Raw genomic sequence first — 14,763 nt, 5'->3', positions numbered from 1 at the left:
ATCTTAAAATGAGCAATAAGGAGTGCAGCTCCAGACTGCTGTTTGGGGTGGGGGTGGGCTTCCTGTGTCTATGAGTGGCTGCTCACATGCACAGCTTGTTGTTGTTGTTGTTCAGTCGCACAGCTGAGTCCGACTCTTTGCGACCCCATGGACAAAGTCACGCCAGGCCCTCCTGTCTTCCACCATCCTCTGAAGTCCACTCAAATTCATGTTTGTTACATCAGTAACGCTGTCCAGCCATCTCATCTTTTGCTGTCCCTTTCTTTTGCCTTCTGTCTTTCCCAGCATCAGGATCTTCTCCAGTGAGTGCTCCCTTCTCATTTGGTGACCAAAGTATTTGAGCTTCAGCATCTGACCTTCCAGGGAACAGTCAGGGTTGATTTCCCTTAGGACTGACTGATTTGATCTTCTTGCAGTCCAAGGAACTCTCAAGAGTCTTCTCCAGCACCACATCTCAAAAGCATCTATTCTTCTGCGCTCGGCCTTCTTTATGGTCCAGCTCTCACAGCCATACATTACTACTGGGAATACCATCGCTTTGACTATATGGACTTTTGTCGGCAAGGTGATGTCTCTACTTTTTATTATACTGCCCAGGTTCGCCATAGCTGTCCTCCCAAGGAGCAAACGTCTTAATTTCATGGCTACAGTCACCATCTGCAGTGATCTTGGATCCCAGAAATGTGAAGTCTGTCACTACTTCCATGTCTTCCCCTTCTATTTACCAAGGTGTGATTGGGCTAGATGTCATGATCTTAGTTTTGTTGATGTTGAGTTTTAAGCCTACTTTTGTGCTCTCCTCTTTCACCCTCAACAAGAGGTTCTTTAGGTCCTCCTCACTTTCTGCCATTGGAGTAGTGTCATCTGCATATCTGAGGTTGTTGATGTTTTTCCCAGCATTCTTAATTCCGGCTTGTGCTCCATCAAGGCCAGCATTCCGCATGATGTACTCTGCATATAAATTAAATAAGCAGGGTGACACTATACATCCTTGTCGAACTCCTTTTCCTATTCTAAACCAATCAGTTGTTCCATATCCCGTTCTGACAGTTGCTTCTTGACCCTTATATAGGTTTGTCAGGAGACATGTGAGGTGGTCTAGTACTCCCATCTCTTTAAGGACTTGCCACAGTTTGTTGTGATCCATACAATCAAAGGCTTTAGCATAATCAATGAAGCAGAAATAGACGTTTTTCTGATACTCCCGTGCTTTCTCCATAATCCATCGAATGTTGGCAGTTTGATCTCTAGTTCCTCTACTGCTGAAGCCTAGCTTGTAGAATCTTTAACAGGACCTTGCTGGCATGTGAAATGAGTGCAATGATGCGATAGTTTGGACATTCCTTGGCATTATCCTTCTTTGGGATTGGAATATAAACTGATCTTTTCCAATCATGTGGCCACTGTTGTGTTTTCCAAATTTGTTGACATAATGTGTGCATCACTTTAACAGAATCATCTTTTAGGACTTTGAATAGCTCAACTGGGATACCATCATCTCCGCTCGCTTTGTTGTCAGTAATGCTTTCTAAAGCCCATTTGACTTCACTCTCCAGGATGTCTGGCTCAAGGTTGTCATTGATTTCACCGTCATGGTTGTCCAGGACATTGAGATCCTTCTTGTATAATTCTTCTGTGTATTCTTGCCACCTCTTCCTGATCTTTTCTGCTTCTATTAGGTCCCTACAATTTTGGTCCTTTATCATGGCCATCTTTGCACGAAACGTTCCCTTGATTTCTCCAATTTTCTTGAATAGATCTCTTGTCCTTCCCATTCTATTATTTTCCTCTATTGCTTTGCATTGTTCCTTCAGGAACGCCTCCTTATCTCTCCTTGCTGTTCTCTGGAAATCTGCATTCAGTTGGGTGAATCTTTCCTTTTCACCTTTGCCTTTTGCTTTCCTTCTTTCCTCAGCTATTTGTAAAGCCTCATCAGACAGCCACTTTGCTTTCTTGCATTTCTTTTTCTTTGGGATGGTGCTGATTGCTGCCATCTGTACAGTGTCACGAACCTCCATCCATAGTTCTTCAGGCACTCTGTCTATCAACTCTAGTTCCTTAAACCTATTCTTCACCTCCATTGTATATTCATAAGGGATGTGATCAAGGTCAAACCTGAATGGCCTAATGGCTTCCCCAGTTTTCTTCAGTTTAAGCCTGAATTTTGCAATGAGTAGCTCATGATCTGAGCCGCAGTCAGCTCCAGGTCTTGTTTTTGCTGACTGTAAGGAGCTTCTCCATCTGTGACTGCAGAGTATATAATCAATCTGATTTTTGTGTTGCCCATCAGGTGATGTCCACATGTAGAGTCGCCTTTTAGGTTGTTGGAAGAGGGTGTTCTCTATGACCAGCTTGTTCTCTTGTCAAAACTTTATTAGCCTTTGGCCGGCTTCATTTTGTTCTCCAAGGCCAAACTTGTCAGTTGTTCTGGTCACCTTTTGACTTCCTACTTTGACATTCCAGTCCCCTATGATGAGGAGGACATCTTTTTTTGGTGTTAATTCTAGAAGGTGTTGTAGATCTTCATAGAACTGGTCCACTTCAGCCTCTTCTGCATCATTGGTTGAGGCATAGACTTGTATTACTGTGATATTGAATGGTTTGCCTTGGATACGAACCAAGATCATTCTGTCATTTTTGAGATTGTATCCCATTACTGCCTTCTTCACTCTCTTGTTAACTGTAAAGGCCACACCATTTCTTCTACGGGACTCTTGCACACAATAATAGATGTAGTGATCCTCTGAGCTAAATTCACCCATTCCCATCCATTTTAGTTCACAAATTCCCAAGATGTCGATGTTCAGTCTTGCCATGTCTTGTTTGAGCACATCTAGCTTCCCTTGATTCATAGATCTTACATTCCACGTTCCGATGCAGTATTGTTCTTTGCAGCATCGGACTGTTCTTTCACCATCAGACACATCCACAGCTGAGCGTCCTTTCAGCTTTGGCCCAGCCGCTTCACTCTTTCTGTGGTTGCTTGAACGCTCTTCCCCAGTAGCATATTGTGCACCTTCAGACCTGAGGGGCTCATCTTCCAGCGCCATCTCTTTTAGCCTTTTGTTTCTGTTCATGGGGTTTTCTTGGCAAGGATACTGGAGTGGTTTGCCATTTCCTTCTCCAGTGGATCACATTTAGTCTGGGTTTTCAGCTGTGACCTGTTCATCTTGGGTGGTCCTGCATGACATAGCCCACAGCCTCATTGAACCGCGCAAGCCCTCTCCCCACAACAAGGCAGCAATCCATGAGAGGAGTGCACAGCTTAGAGGGGCCTCAAATTCGGGCTTCAAATGTTCTGCCCCCAGGCCAGCCTTTGTCATTGTCCCTGAATTGATCAGTTAGTCACAGAAAGAGGATCAAGCATTTGGAACATTATTTCCATAAAACCTTAAGGAAGAAGGTTGCTATGAAAGCTGTTTCCTCATCTTGGGCATCTTTTGCACAGAAACAGGGCTTTTTTCTTTGTAGCAGGAAGTCATTTGCATATTAGGCCACACACCCCTGATGTAACCAGTCCTCCAAGAGCTTACAGGGCTTTTAGTAAAGCCTACTGCAAGCTGCAGGATGATTGGCTACGTGAGGGGTGTGTGGCCTAATATACAAAGGAGTTCCCACTGCAAAAAAAACCCCTGGGCTATTTTCCATGGTCCTCTGTCTTAAGTAAGAATGCGTAGAACTTGCAACCTGAATTCCGAGGAGATAAGGCACAGGATTGTTGTCTGGTCTTGTATTGCAGCCAAACCAGCCACAACAAATTTGCTGGTATGTTTTGCACAAGGGCTGTCTTTTGCCTTTCGTTGTGCATGTGTCCCACAACTGTTTCTTGGAGCTTGAAGTAGACTGTCTTAACGAGAGAAGGTTGTTTGGATTTAGATGGCATCTGTAAACTTTGTTTGGCTTTTCTTACAATCTCTGGTCTCAAAATAAGTATAATTTATTTGCGCAGTACACGTGAACAAAGGACACTGCCTTCTACTGAGTCAGACCACGGGTCCATCCAAGTCAGCATTGTCTACTCAGAATGGCAGCAGCTGTCCAGGGGCTCAGGCTTTCACATTGTGTGATGTCCTATCTGGTCTTTGTTGCTGTTGTTGTTGTTTTGGTATTATTGTATTTTGTGTGTGTGTGTGTGCGTGCATTTCTGCACCTGGAAGTCATGGTGACTTTTGGTAATTGACCCCTACCGGGGGCCTGGAGGATATTCAGAGAGGTGGCTGAATGAAGCCTGCCCTGTCCTCCCAACTACTGGTATTCCAAGGGGGTCTCCCATCCAAGTACTTGCCAGAGTTGACCTTGCCTAGTTTCCAAGATCTGTTGAGATTGGGCTTGCTTGGCTATCCAGGTCAGGGCCTACCCAGTCCTTTAGACTGGAGATGCTGATGATTGAACCTGTGAGCGTCTGCATGCCAAGCAGAGGCTTTACCACTGAGCCACACACACACCCCGGTAATGTGGAAGCTTGCCAATGGTTATAAGACTGCCTCCATCTGTTCCAAAATTGCCTGGAACTGTCAGAAGAACATGTAATTCTTCCTTCTATGGAATCAAACCACTGATTCATCTATCCCAATATTCTCTCTTTTGGCTCCTGCTTTTCTCTCTCATATTTTTATCTTGCTTCTGTTTCAAGGAGCTTGGACCCATATGTGGTTCTTCTCCCCATATCCTTGCAACAGCTTTCAAGTTACACTGAGGTCATCCATTGTACTCATGGCCGGCAGGTGGGAGTAGGCCAAGTAGGCAGCTGCCTAGGGCGCCACTAGGCCTACGGGGCACGGCCAGGCGCCCCCTCTCCCCATGCGCAGCATGTGTGCTCCTACAAGCCTGCCTTCCCTAAAGGAAAGCACGCTCCATGGAGTGCAGACGCTGCCTGGCCAGTTTTGCGTTCCCTGGGTCTGTAGCACAGACCTGGGGAATGCAAACGTGGGCAGCACTTGTGCAGTGCGCTCCTCGGAGCCTTGCAGGCTCTGAAGACCACACTGCGCAGGCACTGCCCCCGCCCAGTCTTCCTGGGTCACGGGAAGGCCAGTGGGGTCAGCTGAGTGCCCAAGCACCAAGCACGCCCACTGCTGCCTTGATGTCGCCCTGGCTTCTCGAGACTCGGGAAGCCTAGGGGAGGTTGGGGGGAGGCGTGGCAGCAGGCGCGCTTGGAGCCAAGTTCTGAGCAGCCCACTGCCATGCCTCCCCCCCCAGCTAGAACTTAGGAATGGGAGAGGGGGCTGGTGCTCTGCCTTGGATGGCAGAACCCCCAGCCCCAGGCCTGATTGCACTGAATGGCAGAAAGGAGATTTGAATCTGGGTTCTTCTTGCCTGACACTGCTGTTGTCTGCTCCATTACTTGAGATCCTTTTAACCAGAGACTGAACCTAGGCTCTTGTGTCTGCATTGCATGAACCCTGCCCCTGACTTAAGTCCTTGCTCTTGTCATTGGACAAGGCCATTTGGAAAAGTAGGCTGCTGCTGTCCTTTGGAGACCTCTATCTCTGGTCTTTGTCTGTTTTGTCTGACTGTTTCGAGGCTTACTAGGGGGGATTGCAAAGGCCAGGAGAAGGCTCTTACTAAATGCTTCAGGGGAGTTGCTGCATGAGGATGTGTTGCATGTCTCCTTCAGTTTGCTCCGTGTAACTTGCCTTTCCTTGTCTCTGCAGGATACAGTCTTGGCTCCTTTGGAGCTGTAACGTTGGAGCCAGAGCGTGGTGGGCTGCAGGAGTCAAACCATCAGCACCAGATGTTCTAGTGGAGGAGAACAGTGATAACCTTCAAGGTAGACCTCCTGTTCTGCTAAGACTAATAAACCGGCGTGGGTACCGTGTTGTGCTTTTAACCTTGCTCACGCTGCCTGGAGCTGTATTGGTGGTTCCAAATTTGAATGCCTGTGTTAAGTGAAGTGAAGTCGCTTCCTACTTAAGGTGACCCTATGAATTAACGACCTCCACCTAGCTCAGGTCTTGCTGACTGAGGGCCATGGTTTCCATTATCGAGTAGATTCTAACACCTGTCTCTTTTCTACCATTGAACGGCCTAGAAGCTGAAGAAAGGAACTTTCTCCTTGAAGTTCTACGGTTGCTCAAGGACAAGAAAAATTGGGATTATTGCTTTTTAAAATCTGGGCGCTGTGATGGAACTTACGCTGACAGGTTGTGCGTGTTTAGAATTTGTGATGTGCTCTCCGTGGACCTGCCTTTTGTTTGGAAATTTTACCTGGTTCAGAATGCCTGGTTGTTAACTGGGAATTGCATCTCTGACCCTGTTGCTCCAGTGCATGGAAATGTGTTGGCGTGCAAAGGCCTGTCACTCTCTCAGCCTAGTCTGCTTCACAGGGATGTTGTCAGGCTAGAACAGAGAGAGGAAACTGAAGTTCAGAACTGGATGTAGTGATCACATTTTAAAAATCCCTGTGAGAAGCCAGACCAATAATAAAGACTGTATTTGCTACCAGTCCTCTTCTAAATAATTCAGCTTTGTGTAATTCCTGGGAGGACATGACTGCAGATGCTTTCCTTGCCTTTTTGGGTAAGAGTTTTCCATGACAGTAGAGTCACTACTTGAAATGTCTGCAGTCAAGCTGCGGTCGATCTTACATCTCTACAGGAGGGAACAGGGCTTGTTCAGATATCAGAGTTGCTGCACAGGTTCCTGTGGGGAGAGGCAGTCTTTTAAGCACGTGGGACCCATGTTGGGAAAGTAAGAACTGAGTTCCTTGAACTAAACCCGGAAACTGGCAAGATTTCAAAGTGGGGGCGATAGGAACAAAGCAGCGAGTTCCAGAATCTAGTAACTGTGCTGCCATCTTGTGGACCAGTTGATGTTCCCAAGCTGTCTTCAAGGGCAGGCTCACATTCTGATAGTCTAGCTTCAGCAGTACTGTAGTGTGGATGAGTGTGTCATAGAATCATAGAGGTAATTAACACACTAAATGTGGCTGGGGAAACAAAACATCTATAGCCACCATTTTGACCTGCTTTTCTATCAATATAGCCAGGGTTTTTCCCCCTGGGGGAATGTGGTGGAACGGAGTTCCAGAACCTCTAAAAGTGTGTGTGTGTGGGGGGGGGGGGGAGGGAATCTATCCATTCTGACCCTCCAAATTCAGTCCTTTCCTTCCTTCTCCCCATTTCCTTTATTTATAAGTTCCAAATACTTTGGGAATGAGAGCCAGAATAAAAAAAAATAAGCAAACTGTATTTACAAAACTTTATTTTCTTTTGGCTGTAAAATGTGGGCTTCCCCCATGATGAATGACTGTACTGCAGAAAACTACTCTCCTGGCCCCACTGATGGGCCTCCTGATGGCACCTGGGTTTTTTGGCCACTGTGTGACACAGAGTGTTGGATGGGATGAGCCATTGGCCTGATCCAACATGGCTTCTCTTATGTTCTCATGTTCTTTTTGTGGAAGCAAAATTCTTTTAAAAAACGTTTAAAAGTTCATGAGGGCACCCATATGTTTCTCCTTCATTTCCCTCTTGAGAGTTCTAGCACCACATTTCCCAGAAAAAAATAATTGAATAAAAGCAGTATCTAATAACGCCCCCCCGCCCCCAGATTTTCCCAGAGTCTGTCAAAAAAAGGCTCTTCCCATCAGTTGTGGGCAGTACAGTCCCTTCTAGCCCATCCTCCTCGCCAACCAGCAGGGCTTCTGTCTTGTCCAATCTGGATTCAGGTTGCCGTCCCTTAGCCACATGGCCAAAGCCCCTGGAGGCTTATTTGAAGAAGTAGAGTCACAAAGACCACCACCCCCAACCCATGTTTTGGACAATCTCATTCCGTAATCATAGCCAGATCCTCAGGGAACTCTCCAGGACAAATTCCAGGCTGCTGACTCACTGTTTCCTAACATCTCCTTTTGAGTATGCCCACTTGCAGGACATCTGGGGTCCTGGTGACACTTCTTATGGACAGCCAGCAGAGGGTTGCAGAAGTATTAAAGCAGGGGTGTCAAACTCATTTGTTATGAGGGCTGGATCTGACATAAAAGAGACCATGTCAGGCCAGGCCATGCTGGGCTGGGCCATCTGTGTACCCTTTTAAGATTAGGTAGCAGAGATAAACTTTATAAAGGACACAGACAAACACAATTAAAGATTTATTTTTAAACTTAAAACATTAGCACTTGTTGGTCTTAAAGGTGCTTTCTTTGTATCTCTCCCATGCGATCCAGGGAACTGGGCAAAGGAAGGTCTGGCTTTTTCCTTCCTTCCCCAGGGGATCAGGAGGGGGAGGAGCCTTAGCCAATAGAAGGAAGAGAGACTTGGCTCAGTAGTTCTGCTGTGTGATTGAGAGAGCCTGGAAAAGCAAGCTATTCCTCCTCCCTTCCTCCCCAAGGGAGGAGCCTCAGCCAATGGAGAAAATAGAGGCTTTGCTCTGTAGCTCCTGTGTAATTGAGCAGGCCTTGCAAATCAAGCTGCAATGCAGAAGGAAGCAAGAGAGAGGGAGAAGGAAGCAGCCAGCAGCCAGTTGTTTGGAGGCCTGATACGGCCCCCAGACCGCATGTTTGACACTCCTGGATTAAAGTGTCAGACTGGACCAGAAAGTCCTGGTTTCAGACCCCTGCTCAGCCACCGAACTCACAGGCTGACTCTGTCTCAGCCTAAACTGCCTCACAGAGTCTTTGTGAAGGTAGAATGGTAGGGAAGAGCTGTGTATGTTGCCCTGATCTTCTTGAAGAAAAGGCAACATAAAAATGTGGCAGATGAAAGCAATCCTTAGGAAAGCTGCCCAGCTCTCCTGTTGCCTCTCCTGAGCAATTGACTGCCAGAGTTCTTCTCTGCGGCTTTCATCCTGGCACAACTAGAGTTAGCCTGCAGTTGCAAATTTGTTTTAAAAATGCAATTAAAGCTGGAATCCAGTAGCTTAACCAGCAGCTGTTTGAAAAGCTACAGTCTCCTGTTTGGAGATACCTGCAATTTTTGTAGGTGGCCAGTAGGAGAAGCATTGCTTGCAGCTGCTGAAGGGCTGGTGGGGGGAGCATCTTACTAACATCTGGCCTAGAACAAAGTAGGAGTCAAGTTGTACCTTTAAGACCAACAAAGTTTTATTCAGAACATAAGCTTTTGTGTGCAGGAAGCACACTTCATCAGACAATAGGATGGAATGGCAAACAGTCCTAAATATAGAGAGAGTGGGCAGTGAATTAGTATACAAAATCATGGAAATGTTAGCAGATTTAGAGAAGCACAATTTGTTTTCTGGTGATTGTTAGTTTATGTTAACTGGCACACAAAAGCTCACGTTCTGAATTTATCCCTTATCCTTCTTAAAATGTGGTGCCCAAAACTGAACACAATACTCCAGGTGAGGTCTTACTAGAGCAGAGTAAAGCGATACCAGCACATCACGTGATCTGGACAATATACTTCTGTTGATACAGCCCAAAATTGCATTTGCCTTTTTAGCCACCGCATCACACTGTTGACTCATGTTCAGCGTATGATCCACTAAGACCCCTAGATCCTTTTTGCACATACTACTGCTAAGACAAGTCTCCCCCATCCTGTAACGATGCATTGGATTTTTCCTACCTAAATGCAGAACTTTGCATTTCTCCCTGTTAAAATTCATTTTATTGGTTTTAGTCCAGTTTTCCAACTGGTCAAATCAAAACAAGGTAAAAAAAACATTATCCTTGGGAGGTGGTGGGGTCTCCTTCTTTGGAGGGTTTTTTTTGGGGGGGGGTTTGGAGGTTTTTAGAGGCTTAGATGGCCATCTGACAGCAAGGCTGATTCTGTGAATTAGGTTTTATGCCAATATTGAATTAGGTCTTGAATTGTCTTGTCTTGAATTATGGAGGGCAGGAAGGGTTGCATCCGTTCTTAGTTCTCATGGCCCTTTCTTACATGCCCAGATAATTGCTGATTATCATTTTGGGGCCAGGAAGTAATTCTCCAAGCCAGTTTGGCAAGAGATCCTACAAGTTTTTTGCTGTCTTCTGGGAATGGAGCAGGGGTCTGTGTGTGGAGTGGGAGGTATTTGTGAATTCCCTGTTTGGTGTAGTGGTTAAGTGTGTGAACTCTTATCTGGGAGAACCAGATTTGATTCCCCACTCCTCCACTTGCAGCTGCTGGGATGGCCTTGGGTCAGCCATAGCTCTGGCAGAGGTTGTCCTTGAAAGGGCAGCTTCCAGGAAAGGTCTCTCAGCCCCACCCATCTCACAGGGGGTCAGTTGTGGGGGAAAAAGATAGAGGAGATTGTAAGCCGCTTTGAGACTCTGATTCAGAGAGAAGGGCGGGGTATAAATCTATGGACTTCTTCTTCATTGTGCAGGGGGTTGGACTAGATGCCCTGGAGGTCCCTTCCGACTCTGTGAACTGCTGCCTACCTGATGGCATTCTTGGGCTGTGGAATCTTCTGCTCTGGTTCAGTGATAGGCAGAATTGATGGTGTTTGATAGGTTGGTTGCCTGATGTGCCCTGGCACCTCTTCTCTGTTCAGTGGGGCACTGAGTTAAAGCTGTTTTGTTGAGAAGCCTTCAAAACCTTACAGCTTGAGGGGCTTTTGCCATAACTTGTGTTTGTTAACTGTATGTTTAGGTCTGGTTTATATTTAGGGAGAGCCAGTTTGGTGTAGTGGTTAAGTGCATGGACTTTTATCTGGGAGAACCGGGTTTGACTCCCCACTCCTTCACTTGCACCTGCTGGAATGGCCTTGGGTTAGCCATAGCTCTGGCAGAGGTTGTCCTTGAAAGGGCAGCTGCTGTGAGAGCCCTCTCAGCCCCACCCACCTCACAGAGTGTCTGTTGTGGGGGGAAAAGATATAGAAGATTGTAAGCCGCTCTGAGTCTCTGATTCAGAGAGAAGGGCGGGGTATAAATCTGCAATTCTTCTTCTTCTAGAGATCCTGGAGGGTTTTACTTTGTTCTGGGCATAGGGCAGGGCTCAGTGGTGGATTGCATGTGTAGTAGCTGCGAATTTCCTGCACTGTGCATGGGGGTGGACTAGATGACCTTTGGGGCACCTTCCAGCCCTATGTTTATATTTGGTATATTTTAACATTCTTTGTATTTGTGTGTATATGCGCGTGTGTGTTCCTGGAAGTCATGAACATATGAAGCTGCCTTATACTGAATCAGACCCTTGGTCCATCAAAGTCAGTATTGTCTTCTCAGACTGGCAGCGGCTCTCCAGGGTCTCAAGCTGAGGTTTTTCACACCTATTTGCCTGGACCCTTTTTTAGAGATGCCAGGGATTGAACCTGGGACCTTCTGCTTACCAAGCAGATGCTCTACCACTGAGCCACCGTCCCTCCCCATGGTTGACTTCTGGCAACTCCTAGAGGGGTTTGGGTTTTCAGAGAGGTGGCTTGCTATTGCCTGCCTCTGCGTCCCGGCCCTGGTATTCCTTGGAGGTCTCCCATCCAGGTACTTGCCAGGGTCAGCCCTGCTTAGCTTTTGAGATCTGATGAGATCAGGCTTGCTGGGCTACCCAGGTCAGGGCTTTATATGGTTATATTGTTGTGTATCTAGTTTTTTAAAAAATACCGTGCTTCATATATACATTAGAGGCCTTGCCTACAATACATAAGGTAGGTAGAATTATTGTAAATAAAATCAGATTGACGGAGGTTGTACCCTGGAGCTCGAGTAAGGTTGCCAGGTCCAACTCGAGAAATATCTGGGGACTTTGGGGGTGGAGTCAGGAGATTTTGGGGGTGGAGCCAGGAGCAAGGTTATGACAAGCGTAATTGAACTCCAAAGGGAGTTCTGGCCATCACATTTAAAGGGACCGCATGCCTTTTAAATGCCTTCCTTCCGTTTGGAAATAATGAAGGATAGGAGTGTGGGAGTCAGGAAACGAGACGAGATGACCGTGGGTGAAAGCTGACCTCCTTCCGAGCGGGAGCGCTGCTTTATTTAAATTCCATGTGTAAGTCAGTGATTGGACAGCTTGGTCGCAGGACTGCACATGCTCTTTACGCCATGAGACACTAGGCACTTGCTGATTGGGCTACGTCAGGTGCAGGCAGCACAGGCTTCCACGTGGTTTGCCAGCGTGGCGTCTGGTACTTTTCCTACACCCTACATCTCCCCCTTTTTGTTTTTAAGCTTGTAGCAGGCGTAATACAATGCTCGTCGCTGCCATGATTCTTTGGATTGTGTACACAATTGTATCAAGTTAGGAAGACACTGAATACAACAGCAAATGCTAATCAATAAAATAACAATAGCAATACCGGCACAAATTAATTGTCGAAGCCAAGTAAGATTTGGAAGGAAAGAGGTGAGCCATGCAAACGGGTCCCAGTCTGGGTGGAGCGCGTTATTTGCAATCAAGGTGTGCAAACGCTCCAGTTCTTTCTCTATGGTTCGGTTGAGATCTAGAAAGCGCACCTCACAGGCCGCGGGCCCGACGATTTTACAAAAGCCTCCTTGGCGAGCCAGTAAATAGTCCAGAGCGAGTCGATGCTGTAGCTGGACCTGGTGTAGACTAAAGATTTCGCTCTGTGAATCGCGGATGATAGCGGTTGTTGCATTGATGGATTGCTCGAGACGACAGGTGAGTCCAATGATGGAGGCTCGATTTTCTTGAGCAATTATGTTGGAATAGCTTCCTAGGGTTAGAACACCCGTGAGGCCTGAAATGACTGCTCGCCCCACTCCCCATTTCTCGGGACCCCCGCTCAATTGGGGGTCCACAAACACTGTGTCCGAGCAACCTGGTCCCAATGGGCTCCGTTGTTGCCGTTGGCGCGGGGGTGCAGGTGAGGGACGCAACACTGTGACAGGCAAAGTAAGAAATCCAACGGAAGCACACTCATAATCCCCTGGATGAAAATTGGTGGCAACCCCCCCACCCCAGAAAAACCACAAATTAGGGTCCTTAATTATCCAACCACTACAAATGGAACCGGGGGTAAATGTGGAAACATTAGGAAATAAAAAGGGGAATTAAAAGGCGAGGTAGAGGTCGTGAGGTGACCTGCGGCTACTTGCTCATCGACCAGGGAGTGCAAAGCCTGTAATTTTTCAAGGGGCAGCGGCCATTGTTCTACCCAAACGGGTTCTTGAGAAAGCCAAGAAAGGGCCACTGCGGAAGGCTTGGCCATTACTCATCAAGAATCAGGCTTGCTTTTAGCTGATTGAGAAGATCCCTCCCCCAGAGATTTAACCCCAGCGGGACCACAACGGGCTGAATATAGCCCAAAAGAGTTTTTGTGTGCGCGGAAACGACGGGGAGGGACCGCTGACTTTGACGGGCGGCCCTGGTCCCACCAACACCATGCACCGCTGGACTATCGTCTAACGGCCACTCGGCCGGCCATTGAGCAGAATCAATAACAGAAATATCAGCTCCGGTGTCTAGAAGGCCCTCAAAGGGTTTTCCGTTGACTAAATAAGTTCGTAAAGGCTTGGAAGCAAGGATCTCTTGGTTCACCAGAGCGATCTGAAAAACAGAAGAAGAAGAGAAACCACCCTCGCGCCCCCTTATGGGAAGCGCGTGAACGACGGGAGTCCCGGGCGGAAGTGAAAAAGGGAGTTGGCTCCATGCTTGTACTAGGAGCGGCACCCCCGGGGGAGGGGCTTCCTCACAAGAAGGAATGATGAACACTCCCTGTTCCCCCATTTCCCCGAAGGGCTGTGGCCAGAAGCGCCATCTCGTGCTGCTTGGAGCCCACCTCAGCACAGGCTGTTAACATGTCGGCTAAGGTGTAGCCAGGGCGGCTGACGACAGAGCTCAGAACTCGCTTGCAGTCAGTGTTGGCATTCTCATAGCCTAACTTCACCAGCAACTCGCTTTGCGCCTCGATGTTATCCAGCTGCCGCTGGATGGCCTCTTGGAGGCGATCGATGAAGGCGCCATAAGGCTCCCCGTTGCCCTGCCGGATGGCACTGAATGATTTTTGTGCCTTCTCTGTAACTGGGACCCGGCGGAAGGAGCGGAGGATGCAAGCTTTAACGCCTGCCAGATGGGCGTCAGTGAGCTGGGCTTGAGCAGCCAGGTCAGCAAACTGTCCCGCCCCATAAAGCTGGTCGGCGGTAATTTGAGCAGTACCCGCAGCAATGGCGGCGGCTCGATATTCGCTGTCCCACACGACATATTGGGAGGGGGACAGAATCATACGAGCAAGAGTCTTCCAATCATAGGGCAACATAGAATAACCTTGTGCGATACCTTCTAAGGTCCCCTGCACAAAGGTAGACTTCAAGCCATAATCTTTAATGGATTTGTTCAATTCTCTCAGGACGGAATAGGGCAACCCTGTCCAAGTTACTTGAACCTGGTTAGGGTGCCGAGGATCCGGGGTCCGTGTTATGGGGAACAACCCCGGAGATTCCCCACCCCAATCCTCTGACAAGTCCAGTTCCCCTGCCTCTCGGGCTCGAGCCAAGGAGCGTTCTAAGGGACTGAGAAGGATGGCGGGAGAGGACTGGGGCGCCGGGAGGGCTGAGCCCGGCGGCTCACTGGGAGACACAACCGTCTGGGGAGCTCCCGCGGGAGCTGAGGCCTCTGGCCAAGGGGCCAGGGCCGGGTAGAGATAAGGGGGGGGTTCACCCGACGTCTCAGGGGGCTTACAGAGGATGTTATCAGTCGGAGTGAACTGGCGAATGGCATGATGAATCCGCTGCCAGGTTATGAGCAGAGACATAGGAGCGCGGGGTTCCTGCCGCAACTCCGCTCCGATTTTCCCCCAGTCACTGGGCTTCATGGAACCACATTGTGGATACCATGGACACTGGCAGTCTATCTCCCGCAGGAGCTCAAGGATCTCTTTCCCTGACATCTGTCGGGCTGCTGTGACTGACATAATTTCCGTAATTCATCC

General features: G+C 48.0%; 1 protein-coding gene across 1 annotated transcript in view; it reads left to right on the top strand.

Moving 5' to 3' along the window:
- Nucleotides 1-5,645: 5,645 nt before the first annotated feature.
- The window catches only part of PC (pyruvate carboxylase), a 548,480-nt gene continuing 539,362 nt past the window's right edge, over nt 5,646-14,763 (top strand). Inside the window, exon 1 of the mRNA XM_060253969.1 lies at nt 5,646-5,767. The gene's annotated coding sequence lies outside the window, so the exon portion shown is untranslated. The remainder of the gene's footprint in view (nt 5,768-14,763) is intronic.

This window comes from Heteronotia binoei, chromosome 1 (genome assembly GCF_032191835.1).
Source record: "Heteronotia binoei isolate CCM8104 ecotype False Entrance Well chromosome 1, APGP_CSIRO_Hbin_v1, whole genome shotgun sequence".
NCBI classification, from domain to species: domain Eukaryota; kingdom Metazoa; phylum Chordata; class Lepidosauria; order Squamata; family Gekkonidae; genus Heteronotia; species Heteronotia binoei.
This window is presented reverse-complemented; position numbering and strand designations above follow the sequence as displayed.